The sequence below is a fragment of the Pinus tabuliformis genome, chromosome 8 (assembly GCF_031772625.1).
Source record: "Pinus tabuliformis cultivar Carrire ecotype Pingquan chromosome 8, CPIR1, whole genome shotgun sequence".
NCBI classification, from domain to species: domain Eukaryota; kingdom Viridiplantae; phylum Streptophyta; class Pinopsida; order Pinales; family Pinaceae; genus Pinus; species Pinus tabuliformis.
In genome coordinates, this window is record NC_142294.1 from 1,978,747,028 (window position 1) to 1,978,765,348 (window position 18,321).

The window sequence follows — 18,321 nt, forward strand, 5'->3', positions numbered from 1 at the left end:
AGCCTGATCATTTATAGTACAACTTCGAAGTAAGAAATGAGAAAAAGGGAAAAAAAGAAACCTAATTAAATTTGCAATGTTCATTACAAAAGAAAAAAGATGTGTCATTAAAGAGGATAGTAAACTGAAACAATTTGAAAAGTAAAGCCAAAATCACAAATGGATTATCATTAAAATTGAAATTTCAAGTATATTACTGCCTCTTTTTAAGGTAACATCCCATAAAAAAGAAAACTACAATGTACAATATACATATAACAATTAACAAGAAGGAGAAAAACATAAACATAATTATTAAGACACACAATGGCAAAAATATTGAAAGATTCTTTATTGAGAGTGTAAAATAATAATGTTCAGATATGATGATCACAAACTTGGCATATTAAATGTTTGCACAAGGAACCTCTTAAAAAATGACCCCATTTACAAGACCGTATTGGTCAAATGCTAATAGACATAAACAAAAATAATTAAACATGACTTGTTGTAGTGAGCTCATAAGGCATGTTCAAGTATTGGTATGCTACTGCAAGAAGAGCCAAAATTAATACTAAAAAAATGCAGCATATATAAATCACCAGTAATTGAAATTTATTATACCTATGGTAGCAAAAGATATTATCAACCTCCGTAAATGTTGCTATTTAAAAGAAACCCTCCAAATCAATGTATGTAAGTCGCAAATATTTAAACATTGATAACCCAATTGAAGAATGAAACTATATCATACCAACTTGTGTTGCCATTCAAGATATCTTGTATTCCTTTTCCATCCTGAATTTAAATCCATAACTTCTAAAAAATAAATCCATAACTATTTGTTTAATTTAAATAACAGGTCTTTAAAGTATAATTAGGATTAATTACTAAAAGGTAATGGTTGGGTTTATTAAAGATAAGAAATGACTCGATAAGAGGAGGACCCACATCCATAAATTATTGACCTCATAATCAACATAATATGTCAAATGCATGATAGCCACCATATATAAAATATGCATGCATCACATAAAGATTCCCACCATAAAATTAAATATATAATGAGGTATGTTGTGTATAATCATCTCCAAAACATTGTCCATATTCCCAATCATAAATTAAAAATTGTGGAACCACGAAGCTAACATGCCAAAATGAAACACCATCAAAATATTTATGTCAATTATCCAACATCAAAATATGAATCATCAAATTTTCATCAAATATCCCTGTCAAACATCCACCATCTATGGCAAAACATTTCTGCAAAAGGAGATGAATTATTCTTAGATTTTTCTAGAAATCCTTCTATGGAGAAGCAAGTCTCCTTTACATCTAATCGTTGTTGATGTTTAGTGCCTTCTGAATTAGAGGTTGTGGGATATGGCATTGATTCTAGGGTGACGTTATGATTAGGATTTTTTGTAGAACAAGTATTGGCAAGGGAAGTGGACAAAGGAGGAGGTCCAACAAATACCATAATTGAGGGATTAATAGACCTATCACGAACATGACTAGCAGCAATAGGAGAGGGAATTCCTTCTGAATGCAAATTAAGATCAGGTACTCCAGAAGGTGAAGGGGAGGCATGTGTAACTGAGTGAGAACTAGAAACAAGATGTGGAACTTTAGGAACAATACCCCAAGCATTATTTTCACATTCAAGAAAATTTTGAATAAGGTTTCAGCCATCATGGACATCTATTGGTTTATTGGTAGGTCGAGGCTCTAGTATTTCTTGTATGTTGGGATGAGGCCTAAGAGATGGAGAAATTTTTTTTTGATAGATAGAAGAGATACAAGACACATTTGGAGACCATAAGTTAAAATGACCCATGGTGGAGGGCTGATGAAACTCGTCAGAATCAATGTTAAAATGGAAAATTATGACAAATCTTTTTGTTTCTTCCAAAATCCCACCATCCTGGAGATCTATTCCTTCTTCCTTGGCTTTTGCCTTGTCCTAGAGAACCTGAGCTCATCTTTGTAAATAATCAAAATCATTATTCAAAATTGCAAGACAGGTAAAGAAACTACTCTTTTCACTTTTTAATTACTCCAAATTAGTTGTACTCAATCACAATCCAGCCACTTCTCATGTGTTTTGAGGAAAAAGAATCAGAAATAGGTCTACAAGGATATGAAATAAAATGCAAGTGGGGGAATTCAAACCCAAATTGTAATTGTAATTCAAACCCACGACATAGAAATATTGTCTTAATAGTTGGTTATAATTGTTTCTTTTGCTTTTGTTATTTTAAAATTTAATAACTTCGGTGAAAAATTCATCGAAATGGGTTTCCCTTCCTTTTCTTTTATTTTTTGAAAAGGATTAAACTAGATTAGGGTTTGAGCAAGGTCATGTGAATGTACAGAGTCCAAATTTAATTCTTAGGGAAGCAATAACTAAATTTCCGATAAGGGAATTTGCATGCAAGAGTTCTAGAAATATATGGCAAAATAGGACAATTTTCATGCAAGGGTTTGGGCAAGTAGCTGTAATTTTGTTTTGCAGAAAAGTAAAAATTAGGGAAAGACAATAAAAAATTTTGAATAGGGCATAAGGAACAGTTTAGAGATGGCATGCAATAGAGAGCATGGGTTTTCCATGAGTGGCCCCAATGTATGTAACTTTTACTCAAAGTATAATGGCATAAGGTAATTTTAATGAAATTTACCATAAGGTATAAAAGAGTAAAAACCCTTGAAATAGCACACAACTGTACGTGAGGCTTTTAGAAGCAGTCATGTGAAACATATATATATATATATATATATATATATTCCCCAAGGAAAAATTATAACTTTCACTATATAAAATATTGAAAATTACATGTTGTAGATGTTGCAAAAGGAGCATATGTCAAAACTGGTGGCATTGCCACATACTATGTAAAGTCTAAAATGTGATTGTGACATTATTATAATTGATATGCTGAAACATAATATATATATACAAATACATAGGTCTATGAACTAGCACAAAAAGACAAATTACAAAATATGGAGCTCCATCTATGATTTGTGAAGAGTCAAGTAGCTTCTGCCCAGTGGGAATGATGATCTATGAAAGGCCTATGGAAATACTTGTAGAATTCATGTCCATTTTGCTCATGAATCATCCAATAACCAATAGGTTGTTGTGCTGATTCCTTGAAAAGGTTATCGGAAAGTTAGTTCCTCTCCCTCTAGATGACGACATGATATATAGTCAAATTGTGATTTTAGAGAAATAATTTCATCCAACAAATTCTTGAGTGTGTGCATGTGACATTCATATTGTTGATTGAACCAACTAATGACAAGTTTAGAATCGCCAAATATCTGAAGTTTTTAAGTTCTGAAAAAAATATTTGTGCCTCTCCCTAAACCAATTCTCATCTTTAAATAATGATCGTCACTAAGATATAAAAATGTTCCACCACCACATCCCACTTGTTGGGTTGATCCATCGATAAAAGCCTAAGGAAATTTTTTTTCGATGGTTTCTACAACTATATTCCTCTATTGATGTCTAGGTTCTTCATTTGAAATCATATTGTACAAAGCAGTAATGTGTGAAAAGGAGAGTTGTCAGTTTGGGACCTCTTGGAAGATGAGTTTGTTCCTTCCTATCTAGATACTCCAACAAACCAATAGGGGTAAGTTACGAAGTTTTTTAGGGTTGGCTTGGTTCCTCCAACATTCCCATGCATTTCAAAAAATATCTCCCATCCACTTGATGTTGATATCCATCAATTTATATAATTGATTAAAAATTTCAGTTATTATCAGGCAGTGCAAAAATAAATGATTAATAGATTCTTCATTGTTCCTGCATAATACGCACCAGGAGGGTCCCTGAAAGGTATGACATTGAAGGTTGTCTTTTGTAGGGGCTTTGTTGCGTAATAAACACCACATAAAAATCTTAGCTTTTGGCGGGCCTTTTAATTTCCACAGTGAACACCAACACCAGGCAGAGTCAAGAGGTTCATGATCAACATAGATAAATGAATATCCCTCTTTTGGAGTATATTTTCCATGCTAAGAAATCACCCAAACTAATTCATATTCCATTCCTAAATACTTATATAAGCCTCTGATAGAGAATTAATATAGTTTGACCAGTCCCGATGCCACATTGTAGGGATCCTAAGATTCGACGTAGATTTCCATGCCTGTCCAAAAATAGAGGAATTTTCTAAGTGTGTGATTTTATTTAGAGTCCTTATACCAGATGTCTCTAGAAATTGGATGAGTTCAAGAGGTATAATGTGAGCATTTCCACTACTAGACCATGTGTCTATTCCAATACGAACCTTCCCACTCGATCCTATACTCCAAGCCAGACCTGCTCAGATGTATTCAAAGGAATTCAAAACAGATCACCAAATCGTTGATATGTCAGTTTTGTTCCAGGTAGGAAATCTGATACATTCATAAATATGTTGTGGGCTAATGTATTTTCTAATAACCACCTTTGTCCATAAACTATTTGTAGTAAGGACCTGTCATCCCAAATTTGCTACAAGGTCTTTAGAAAAACATACAAGGTTCTTCATCCCCCAACCTCCCAATTTATTGGCCAAAGCAATGTGATCCCATCTTACCCATGCAAATGTTCTACCTTCCTTTTTCCCTCGCCAGAGGAACCTACTGTATATTTGTTGGATTCTATTTAATGTTCCTTTGGGGATCCATGCCAAGGACATCTAGTATATAGGGAGTGCCTCCAACACTGATTTGATTAGAACTAATCGATCCGCCCTAGATAACCAATGATGATGCCGCATGTTTACTCTTCTTTCAACCTTGGCTACCAACCACATTCAATCAGCAATTTTATAGTTATTGGGTTTGAGTTGAAATCCCAAATATTTGAGTCCATCTTCAAAGGCTAGGAGCTTATATGGAAATCTCTTCTTTACATAATCTAATTCATACTAAGAACACCCCATAGTAGACAAAGTGGATTTATCTTGATTGATTTCCATCCCTGTAACCTTACAAAATAACTTAAGAGTGACATTGAACATGGTTGAATCACTTATGGTCCCATTCAAAAAAATGAGGACATCATCCACAAAAATTAAATGAGACAAAATGATATTTTCAACTATTTTAACACCTTTGATTCTCCCCTGATTCTTTTCTTCAGATAACCAACTGCTCAAGTCTTCCATAACCAATAGGAAAAGTAACATGACAAAGGGCATCCTTTCCTGAGCCCACGCTCTGCATGAAAAAAAATGATGTTGATCCATTGATGAGAATATTGTATGAAACAGAGGAAATACAACACATTATCCATTTAATGAAATCATGAGGGAATCCTAGATGAATCAATAACATTCGCAAGTACAGCCAGTTGATCCTGTCATATGCTTTAGATAGATCAATTTTAAAAATCATACCCTTCAGATTCTTAATTTTCAAAGAATGTAAACAGTCCAAAGCAATGCCTATATCTTCATGGATCCAGGGATTGTCTAAAAAATAAAATTGCTCCTATGATATATGTTGTGATAAAATAGGCTTGATGCGATTTGCAATGATTTTCACAATAATCTTATAGATGCAATTACAAAGAGAGGTAGGCCTGAAGTCATTAAAGGTTTTGGGCTTATCCAATTTGGGAATTAAGGAAATGAATGTAGTGTTGAAAGCATCATACATTCTTACATTCATTCGACAATATTCTATGACCCTGAGTAGATCTTGACCTATCAAATCAAACAAGGCCAAATAAAACTCCACATGCCATCCATCTGAGCCTAGACTCTTATATTTTTTAAACCATTTAAGCATTGTCTCTAGTTCCCCAGGGTCATCGGCTTATTCAGATCTTCAACTGCTTCCTCATCTACAAATCGGGGAAAAAGACTACACACTTTTATGATTTCTACTAGAGAAGACTCCTGGGTGCTTTAAAAAAATGCCTAAAATTGTTAATACCCGGGTTCGCTAGCCCATTGAAGGATTGTATTGATGAGCCCTCCTCGTCCTCAAAAGATTATATAGTATTGATATCCTTCTGACATTTTGCATATTTTTAAAAAATATTGTATTTTTGTTGCCAGCTTGTAGCCATATAACTCTCCTCTTAAGCCTCCAAGTTTCTTCCCTTTGTTTTAATATCTCGTGTCTCTCTAATTCAAGTTTAACAACATGGGATTTGCTTCAACAGAAACAAATCCTCCTCTATCTGGCTCTTCTAACCTAGCTAATTCAGTTTCAACATTCCTAAGAGATTCTTCATCTTTCTTTTTCTTTTCCTTTTCCCATTCTATTGTCCTCTTCTTTAGTAGCAAAAGATTCCCCGCAAAATATTCAGTCATTGACTCACCTTCAATCATTGATCTATCCTGCCATTTTTCTTTAACAATACAGTTGTAGTCTTCATCCTTTAACCATGTCGGATTAAATTTGAAGGGAGGTCGTGATTTTGGAGATATACCTGTTATTTCTAAATAGATAGGCAAATGATTTGATATTCCTCCCAAGCCCACTCATTGCCTAATCAATTCAAATCTATCCATCAGAGATTCCTTGATGAGGAATCGATCAATCCACCTATCTAACATGGCTTCCCCAATTCTTCTATTTCTCCAGGTCGGCTAAAGAGGAGCCATAGGTATGTCAATCAGTTTATTACTCTCTAACATCTGTGCAAAAAAGTCCAAGAGAGAATCTACCTGAGCATGATTTCCCCATGATTTTGCATGACCCATAGAAAAATTTAAATCTCCCCCCAGTATTATGTTGTCCTCCTACATAAACGAAGACATCATAATTACCTCCCATAATCCCACCTGATTGTGACGAGGACCATATATATTTACTATTTTGAATTCCATCCCTAATTCCTTAGAAAAAACATCCACCATTAAGACTCCTTCCCTTCCCCATATATTTATTAGCTTCATCATTCTACAATCTATGCCTATACTAATGCCCCTAGATTTGCCTCAAACATCTATGGCATGGAAGGTACATCCTAGTCTGATGGCTTCCAGAAGTGTAATAATATGGGCATTGTTCCCAAGTGTCTCTTAAAGAAAAATCACATCTACCTTCTCTAAATCTAAAAGTCTCCTAAGGGCTAGTTTTTTAGCAGGGCTACCCAACCCTCTACAATCAAAGGATATCCACTTCATTAGGAAACCAATTCTAGGATGCCTCTTGCTCTAAGAACCCCATCAAGTGATAATTGTCTTCCTTCCGCAACATCCATACTGGCCTTATGGATAGCTTTCGATATATAGGATTGTCTACCTCGAGAGGTTTTGGGAATCTTTGGAGGGGATGATAGACCTATTCCTTGTCCTGCAGCTATGGGTTGCTTGGCCAGAGATCACAGATTATATATATGGTTGGCATTAGATTCAGAAGAGGTATCCTCCCTAGCGAACATAGATACCTAGGATACTACAAGAATGAAAAGGGAAGGAACCGGGCAACATACAGGAATATAGGCCGAGGGATAGGAAATTGAACTTAAATCAAATAGAGATAATGGAAGCACAACATTCTGATCATGACACGATACAGCTGGATTTTTCAAATTATATGGATCAAGAGATGGGAAAGAGAATTCATTGCCCAGAGGGGGATCAGTTGTTAATGCACGAGATCTTGTTACCCTCGGTGATGGAGGACGGAAAAAGGAGACTTAATTCCATTTGTCCATGTCCTTGCCTTTTGGGAAACGAACCGAACCCTTTTGAAGCGTATGGTTCATGTCATTTGATCCAGCTCCATTCCCTTATTTCCCATCCATCGAATCTTCTATCGTCTTATATTTTGCGAGAAAAGGGAATTCCTTGTATAGGTGACCAACTTCATGACACCTCCTACATCTAAAAGGAACCCCTTCATAGTCCAATTTCTGTAATCTATTAATGCCCTGCCATTGTAGCTTCAGACTTTCCACTAGCCCTTCTCTGGTATCAAGATGCACCAAAATGCGAGCAAATTCCATCTTGCCAGATTCTACAATTAATTTATCATAATCTAAAAATACCCCCATATCATTTCCCATACATCTGAAGACATCGTCGCCCCAAAATTGAAGTGTCAATCCAGGAATCCTGACCTAGATTGGCACTGCCCCCAGCAGCTTTCTCTCTGTATCGAATAAGGGTGACCATCTCTTCAACATGACAGGCACCATTTCAATATGCCAACGTTTTTTCAAGACTCAAGAAGCCTGATATGGCCTATTAAAGCATATTGCAAACCATTCCTTGGTCATAGTCACCATAGTTGACAAAATTTGCAATACCTTGTTTTACATGAAAATACCTCCTCATCAGCTCAGAGGAGAATACTAAGTTGTTGGTTTAAATACCCCTTTTTCCTAACTTATGTAAGACTATAATACAAGTTATGTACCATAAGGACCACGTTATCCTGGTCTATAACAAGTTGTCCCCTTCATCAAACTTGTGTTGCCATAATTCTCACTCAGTCACGAGGCAAAACGCTCGAGTTGACTAGACTTTGACACTCTTGTTCACTTTCGAAAACTCATATGATGGAATGTGATCTCTTTATACTCATCTTTAGCTTTTTCCTAAACAAGAAAAGCATACAAAAGTGGGAAAGAGCCATAAAGCATGGGGAAGCTTTTTCCTAAGCACAAAAGCATCTACAAAGTGGAAAAAGCCATTTTTATATGAGGAAACATTATTCACCCAAAAGCTTTTGCCCAAATTGAACTAAAGAGGAATTTGGAAAATATTCATAGCCTTCACTTGCCTATATATTGGAGGTTTGGCTATTGAGAGAGGGATGGGAATTCGTATATTGTAATGTTGCTGAGATCTATCTTGAGAGGGAGAGTTTTAGAGCTAGGAGTTGGGGGAGGTGCTACTACAACTTCATATTATTGTTGTAAATTTCCTCCGGCTCCATTAATAATATAGATTGGTTGTTCTTCCTTCGATATGATGTTATTCATTGTTTAGCCATTTTTATATGAGGAAGCATTATTCACCCAAATATTTTTCCCAAATCGAACTTAAGAGGAATTTGGAAAATATTCATAGCCTTCACTTGCCTATATATTGGAGGCTTGGCTATTGAGAAAGGGATGGGAATTCTTATATTGTAACGTTTTTAAGATATATCTTGAGAGGGAGAGTTTTAGAGATAGGAGTTGGGGGAGGTGTTGCTGCAACTTCATCTTATTGTTGTAAATTTCCTCCAGCTCCATTAATAATATATACCGGTTGTTCTTCCTTCCATATGATGTTATTCATTGTTTACTTGTTATGTATAACTAATGAATGTATGGAAGTGTGGTTTATATTTATTCATTTAGTTATGTTTAGTTGTTTCTAATGGTTTTGATTGATAATATTATTATGTTGTGAAGACTTTGTTTGTTCTTTCTTATGTGTAGGACCAAATCTTTAGAGCTAGCTAGGAGCACTTCCCAGCTACACTGAAAAATCCAACATGCTTTCATGTGAAGACTCACATTCTTCTCTTTCACTTTTCTTATCAATATCTTCCTTACTTCTTGCATCACTGAAAGGATCAAGCTTTGAATAACCTTTCCCTTACTCGATTTGCCCTAGGTTTTCAGGATAACTTGAGAGGGTTTTCTGTTCATCTAACTGAGCATAAAATCCTATAGCAGAATTGGCGACTCCACTGGGGAGGATTCTAATTCCTAGTTTTGTTTTTCCTCTCCTAAATTCCCTCTCTGATCTTGTATTTACTTGAGTTCTCATCCATTGTTTGCATGCTTAATAATATAAATTGATCTGAACACTTATCTTAGACCTGGACCCTCTTGTTTTGAGTTAAATCTATATAATATTGTTTGTAGTGGATAGAAGAGCATTATAAACATTGTCTAGCCCTTATACACAGAGTGTTAACACTGCTTGTAACGCATTGTGTTGGTCTGTTAGCCTGCGTTAGTACTTATAACCTCTTATTTGTCACTTTTCTAGTGATTTCCACTGCTTGTGTTTTGTTGGTTTGTGTCTTAAATTATTTGGTGTCTTAGACTATGATTATCATGGCTACATTCATTGTTTCTTTTGGAATTTAGTTTAGCTTTCATTTGCTTACATCTTAAAAGAAAAAAAGAAAGAAAGAAATCATTATCTACTTAATCTGCTTGATATTTTGTACATTAGTGTTCATGCACTTTGGAGTATCATTGTCTGCATTTTTTTTAGGTGTATTGGAACTTGTATTTTGTTTGTTCATTTTGGAAAAGGTGTATAGTTACTCTCTCCTTGTAGAAATACTTCTTCATCAAATTGAAATTTAAAAGCATATTTTCTGCATGGTTTGAGTCAGAGTCTCATAAAATTCCATACATCAACACCCCTTCCAAAGACATTAATGAAGTACCTTTAAAATAAATCTCGTAATAAAAGTAATCAACAACTCTTTTTTAGAATACACACATATTAGTTTAGGCTAGAGTCTTGGGATAAGCTATGTGAGTAAATTTCCCAAGACATCAAAACTCAAACTAGTGTCATTAAAAAGAGTAAAATATTGTTGCACTCATATCATCCTGGACAGCTCCCCCCAGAAAGGAGTTAAATGTGAGACAACATTAGAATGTGAGAGAATGTAGCCCACCTTCGATTGCATATCCATTGGGTATTCTGTGTATTGGTGATCCCTTTTGGGATATCAGAGCTGAGTCAAGGGACTCAGATATCCTGCTCACACAGCATTGTCTACGACCATGTCCCCCCCCGGTGGTGTCTGTGATTTGAGGTAACCTTAGTGGCCAAACTTTTTATGGACAAACACAAGCTGAGTGGGGTGGGCTGCCCTGGTAACTAAATAGACAAACCTACTTTGTCCTTGGTTTTTGGGAGGGTTCTTGTCTTCACGAGAGTACTTGGCGAAGCTTAGGAGTAATCGTAACTAGACATTTGGCCAACTCTCCCTTTTAGCCCCTTCGATATTGGGTTTCATCACTAGCTAGTTGTGGCTATTAGACAGATTTATGTTCCCTAGTTGCTTGTTGATTGCCTTTAGAGTCTTTTTATTTTTAGGTGTGTGTTGTTTTGTTACCGAGACTTATATGTACATCATTTAACTTAAAATTTTGTAAAATATATTCACCGTGGCTACCCCAAGTTCTTGTTGTCTATATTGACACCTGCAAGGCCTTCCTCCACTTTTTATGTTGGAATTTCTAAGTGAACCATATTCCCTCACCGCTTAAGTGAGTCAGTATCTAGTTTCAAACCCTAAATCACATCCATACTGACCGAGAGTCTATTCTGTATAAGGACCCTTCTACTTAAGGTCTACTACCTTCATGTAATCCTCTACTTGCATATCCTCTTGGGCCTATCTTGATTTAGCAACACCCTTATCTTTAGTGTGTTTGTTGGTTTCCCCTTTGAACATCCCAATGACTATAGGTAAGTCATGGTATTTTGTGGACACCTTTTCTCCACTACCATTCAACTTGTATGTCTCAAGTTCCACACCTGTTATGGATTATCCTATTGTACAACCTATGGTTCATCTAGGAACCTCAACTACACCCACTTGGGGTGGTGCTCAACATTTTTTTTCCTCCACTACCCCTACTTCTTTCGTGTCAGCTCCTGGTGTCTCGTGTCTGATAACCTCCAACAATTTTTTTGGTTGGAATCCATTGCTTGGTTTAGCTCCCCCACCACTGCAAAGTGGGGGCAATGTTTCTGGTACTTATCCACCCGTTGGGGGAATTCCTACACCCATGCAATATATGGTACAAAAGGGTCCATCTCTGATTGATTATTTTCCTATTGGTGGCTACTCCATTGGTGGTGGTCTGGTACCTAACCTGTCTTATGTGGCCAGTGGTGTTCAATTCCATGGACCCGTTGCATCTCCTTGGGGCCTCCCAACTCAGCCATTTGCATTTGTTGGAGGTAGCATCTATCATGGGAGAAACCCGTTAACTGGAAGCCTTCCTGAGGCTGGGAGGATGCCTTATTCCTATCACTCTACAGGACCCCCCACTACCTCATGGAAACTACTATCCATCATAATCTATGTAGCCTATCAGAAACTTGTTGATGGGAGGACATCCTAGTCCCTCTAGTCATTCTATTATCCCTTGGTTTGATTCGACTGCACCTACTCCATTGCCTTTCTTGGCTACATTGGACATCCTGGATCTATACAAGTTGAAAAATGATCCCATCAACCATAACTTGCTTTAGCCTCTAACCTCTCCCAAAAATTTTGCAGACATTCCTAAGTTTGAAGGAAAGCGGGAAGCACAAGCATTATTTTTAGGGACTTTTTCTCGCTCGTAAAATTGAAAAATTCCTGAGTTACTTCTTTAGGATCGTTAAAATCTTATGAAGAAGATATGAGCAACTCTTTTTCTCTCTTTTTCTAGCTCATTAAACTGAAAAAGATAGTACGAGTATTCTTTTTATGGTATTTTTCTTGCTCGTTAATCTAAAAAACCTCGAGTTTACTTCTTCAGGCTCATTAAACTTACACGAAGAAGCTCTAAGGATTCTTTTTAGGGACTTTTTCTCGCTCATAAAATTGAAAAAACCACTATTTACTTCTCCAAGCCCGTTAAAATCTAATGAAGAAAATATTAGCACATTCTTTTTTTGGATTTTTTCTCTCTTAAACTAAAAAACCGTCGAGTTACCTTCTTCGAGCTCGTAAAACTCCTACGAAGAAGATCTAAGCAGTTATTTTATGTCTTTTTTCTCGCTCCTTACACTGAAAAAAGACGTATTGAGTTTTATTCGTCTGGCTCGTTAAAATTTTATGAATATCTATTAAGTTTTTCTTCATCTGACTCATTAACATTTCATGAAGAATATCGAGTTTACTCCATCCTCTCGTACTCATAACAAAATGAGGAAGATGTCTATTAAGCATAGGTTTATCACTTTAATTAGACTCAATAGACTAACTTATAGAAAAGGAATTGTCTCAGGTATTCTATTAAACCTTTGTCGCACTTGGTTATCAACCATGACAAAGGTACCCCCATGGATTTTCTCTTTACGATCTTTTCAGCCTCTCTAAATATGAAAAGACCACCGAGTTTACCCATCTGGACTCATTAACCTTAATCAGAAGGGGAAAAAATTAGAAGAAAGAACAGTAATTTCTATCTATATTGGTCAGAATTTTTATGGAAATAGTCTACTGCCCATCCCTTGAACATGGCACTTATCCATCACATTCCTCTTATCAACTTCTCTTTGACCCTTACGATCCTATGAGTTTAGCCTTGATACCCTGATGTCCCTGCATCCTTGTATCCTAACACTCTTTGGTGTTCTTGAGTCTAAGTTGCTTGGTCTCTTTGGTGTCATGCCTTTTATTGTTCAAGGGATTGTCTACTATCTGTTGACCTTATCAACCACTATATCATGTGTCCATTTGACTTGAGTCTGTTCGCCTTGTTGTTCCAGATCACTACAAAATCAATCACTTTATTACCGTTTCATGTCGATTGATGTGGGACTCCTTATTGCCCACCTTCGAAAAATCCCTTCCTATCGACTTCAACAAATTATCTAGGAAGTGGGTTGAGAAACACCATAGTACCCTGGAGCTTGCAATCCTTAGTGGCAGGTTTTTATGTGTTTGATTAGGGGTTTTCATTATTGGCTCTTGATTGAATGATTCTACGAGTGTTCAACTTCAACTCATTTATTCACACTCGCTAGATTGTACTGAGCATCTTGGAGACCATCATCCTTATCGGTGGTCGTCCTCGCGTTAGTTAACATTTTCATCATTGACTGGTAATAAGATGAATTCTCACATGTTCGACATCAACTCATTTATTCACATGTGTATAATTATGTTATTCCGTGACGGTGATGAAGACCTTAGGTAGAGGCTTACATCACTCAGCCTTATTTCCTCTCCCAAGCTGCATATTTTGTTTTTGGAGACAACTTATCTCAGTCTGACTACATTGTGACAAAGTTCCACATTGTACTTACTGATGGACATGATTTCTTGTCTTTTATATGGATCCATAGTGTATTGTTATAGCAATTGAGCATCAGAATTTCTGACTCAGGACATGATTTATATATGTGACATATGTTTGATGTTGTTTACAGACCTCCTTCTATTCTGATGCTCTCTCTTAGGTTTCTTTATAAATTATTTTGGCCATCGCCTTCTTCTCTGACCTCACACTTTAGGGGGCATCTGTTATACATGAAAATACCTCCTCATCAGCTCAGAGGAGAATACTAAGTTGTTGGTTGAAATACCCCTTTTTCCTAGCATATATAAGACTATAATACAAGTTATGTACTATGAGCACCACGTTATCCTAGTCTATAACAAGTTGTCCCCTTCATCAAACTTGTGTTACCAAAATTATCACTCAATCACAAGGCACAAAGCTTGAGTTAACTAGACTTTGACACTCTTGTTCACTTTTAGAAACTCATATGGTGGAATGTGATCTCTTTATCCTCATCTTTAGCTTTTTCCTAAACAAGAAAAGCACCAAAAGCGATAAAGAGTCATAAATCATGGGGAATCTTTTTCCTCGGCACAAAAGCATCTACAAAGCAGAAAAAAGCCATTTTTATATGAGGAAACATTATTCACCCAAAATATTTTGCCCTAATCGAGCTAAAGAGGAATTTGGAAAATATTCATATCCTTCACTTGCCTATATATTAGAGGGTTGGCTATTGAGAAATGGATTGGAATTCTTATATTATAACGCTGTTGAGATCTATCTTGAGAGGGAGAGTTTTGGAGCTAGGAACTAGGGGAGGTGTTGCTGCAACTTCATCTAATGATTGTAAATTTCCTCCAACTCCATTAATAATATAGATTGCTTGTTCTTACTTTCATATGCTCCTATTCATTGTTTACTTCTTATGTATAACTAATGAATGTATGGAAGTTTGGTTTATATTTATTCATTTAGTTATGTTTAGTTGTTTCTAATGGTTTTGATTGATAATATTATTATGATGTGAATAGTTTGTTTGTTCTTTCTTATGTGCAAGACCAAATCTTTGGAGCTATCTAGGAGCGCTTCCCAACTAGAATGAAAACTCTAACAGGCCTACATGAGAGGACTCAAAGGCTTCTCTTTCACTTCTCTTATCAATCTCTTCCTTACTTCTTGCATCACTGAAAGGATCAAGCTTTGAACAACCTTTCCCTTACTCGGTCTGCCCTAGGTTTCCGGGATAACCTAAGAGGGTTTTCTATTCATCTAACCAAGCATAAAATCCTATATCATACTTGTCCCCAAATTTCTGAGACCCTTTTATTTAGACGCATTGACAAGTAATTTCTCCCATGAACCCTTCCTACCATAAAGTGATCCATCGTATCCATTACTTCATCCAACTTGATTCCCTCCCTTAGAACCAACAATATCCCTCTTCTCTGACTTTGGTGCTCTTAGATTTCTTGTCTCTCTTCTTCTGAAAGCCCTCATTTGTATTTCCAATATCTTGTGAGGGTGTATCTGAAGATATACTAACTCTAGCTTTCACGTGTTGACAGTTCAAAGAATTAACAAGGATGCCTACAAAACAACCTGAGGTCTATGCCGATGATGAATTATGGAGGTCCTAATTTAGGTGTGATGCCTCAATGTGCTAATTTTGACCAATTTCCACCGAATATTGAACCTTAGAGGGGCCCGAGCCAGAGAAATATACAGAAAATCCAATATTCCCATGTCGATTAAGAGATTGTTATGAAACCAGGTCACAAAAAGATAGAAAATATATATCAACACCTTAAAAATAAGCCTCTTCGAGGGGGAAACCTCCATTACATTACACAAATGAACAATTGTTGGATGATTCAAATGACAAGACCTCCTTTCTATATATATAGGAGTATAAGGGGTCATAATATAATTAGAGCCGACATAACAATAATAATTGTAAGGGCACAATAATAACAATATGGGGACCACATGGGCACAACAATATAATAAGGGGGTTGTACTAATAACATTCTCGAGTTACACTAGTAGTATAGGGACCTAACATTCCCCTCTCCTTCAAAAAGTTTTGTCCTCAACGCTTGAGTAGTTCTTGATGCTTCTATATAAAATTCTTGTCCTCCCATGTGGAATCTTCAGCGGGTAAGTTCTTCCACTTGATGAGATACTCTGAAATTGATCGATTTCGTAGCTGTCGACTTCTCGATTCTATGAATGCTTCAGGTTCCAACATGATTTTTCCTTCCTTTTCAAGTTCTGGAAATATTGTTGGAACTGGGATCTTTGGCAACTTTTGAATGAGTTCCCACCCTACTTCGCCATTCTTCCATTCATCCCTTTCTTTTTTTATCAACTTTGGTTGGATAATTATACCAACCTATACCATTTCTACAACCATATGTTCAATTTCACTCCTTTGGGCATATGGATATCTACAAGGCCTGATGTTTGGAGGAACACTTCCTGGAATCAAATGAATAGAATGATCATGATCATGAATACGTGGGATACCTTTGGGAGTCTCAAATACCTTGGAATGATTGTCTAAGACTTTTTGGAGATATGGAGAAATAGATGATTTTGATGCGGGAACCATTAAGCGAACATAATTGTGCAATTATGCCTCGTTGTTCTTTCTTTAGAAGCTTTGTCATTCCATTAGAGTTGATTATCTTTCCTGGCTTCCCTGTGATACCCCTTAATTCAACTTCCTTTCCTTCCAAAGAAAATTTCATGAAAAGTTCTTGAAAATTAAAATATGTTGTACCCAAGGATTGTAGCATTGGACTCCTAGTACAACATTAGCACCGCCCATTGGTATGGAAAGCATTGGGCTATTCAATACATATTCTCCCATGGATAGCTTGATATTATGGCACTTTCCAGAGCAATTTATGGTTCCTCCACTTACAACTATCACTTGACACTCTGGTGCTGGATAAAGGAAGCAACTCAATTCCTTGGCTATCTTACAATGAATAAAATTATGGGTACTCCCTGAATCAATCAACACAGTTACCTTTTTCTTCTTGATATGTCCTTCTATCTTTATAGTTTTAAGAGTGGTAATTCTGACCAATGCATTACAAGATATGGTCAGATTCATTTCTTCTTTCTCTGGGGTTGGTTCCTGGTGAGTATCGTTTTATTTTGATGTTTCTTAATATTTTTCTTCTTGATATTTCACTGTTTGAACCTTCTTATTCTTGATATATCCTTCTATCTTGAGAATTTTAGGAGTGGTAACTCCTACCATTGTAATACAAGATATGGTTGGATTCATTTTTTCTTTATCTAGGGTTGGTTCCCGATTTATATCCTATTCTTTTGACGTTTCTTGATCATTTTCGTCATTAGGAGGCCTTTCTTGTAGCAGCTTTGTCCCACCTTCCTTCAAACCTTCCATGTCTTTCTTCAAATCTTCCATCCCTTTCTTCCAATATTCTTTCATACCATCGATACCAGCTTCCATGGCATAGATAAAACTATTTACCTTTTGCTTCTCTAGAATATAATTTACCCTTATATTTTATTTTTGAAAGTCCTAAATGTGCTCTGCCATTGAACCCTTTAGTTTTAGATTTATCAATTGGCTAAAGAAGGTGTTGCTCTTTGTATCCTCATAATGTGTTATCATTTCCTTCGCGAAAATTGACCACGTGACAAGTGGTTTGCAAGAACAAAGCCATTTATACCATAAAAATTGATTTGGTTCTAAATAATTAGATGTAATACGTACTTTTTGTAACAATGGTACACCATGTAGATTAGAATATTTCTCCATCTGTAGTACCCAATTTTCTAGATCATTGCCATCAAACCTCCTCATATCGCTTTTTCTCGATTTTAGGAACTGAATCTTAAAATGACTTAACTCTATAATTTCAGATATTTAAGTTCTACAATTTCAGCCTATAAATATCCCTCTGAGTCCTCTTTCTAACTCTGCAATTCTGATCGCAATTGGATTCTCGAAGAAAGATTTATTCCCAATCTCTCACGATGACCTAATTATAGAATAGTTCAATAGAGTGAACTTGTATGGAGTTCCAAGTGTTACTGTTTCAACCTTAGGTTTTGAAAATTATACTCAAATAAAATACAGTTAGTCCTCTTTTTGCAACTTCTTACTAAATTTCAATCTGATGCTCAGAGAGAAAGTTATGACGATTTTCCCAAGGTCATATGTTTAGGATGTAATTCGGGAGTCTGCAAAAACCCCAACTTCCTCAGATCATATATCCGCAAATATAGCGATACAAGATCTGAAATTTGAATCTGAGGTTCATACCGATTTCGTCTCAAATGGGTTTCTTTTTTAGCTTCTGAAACTTAGTAGGGAAAAAGTTATAGCGAAAATTCCACAATGGCTTGTTTTAGATGAAATTCTGGAG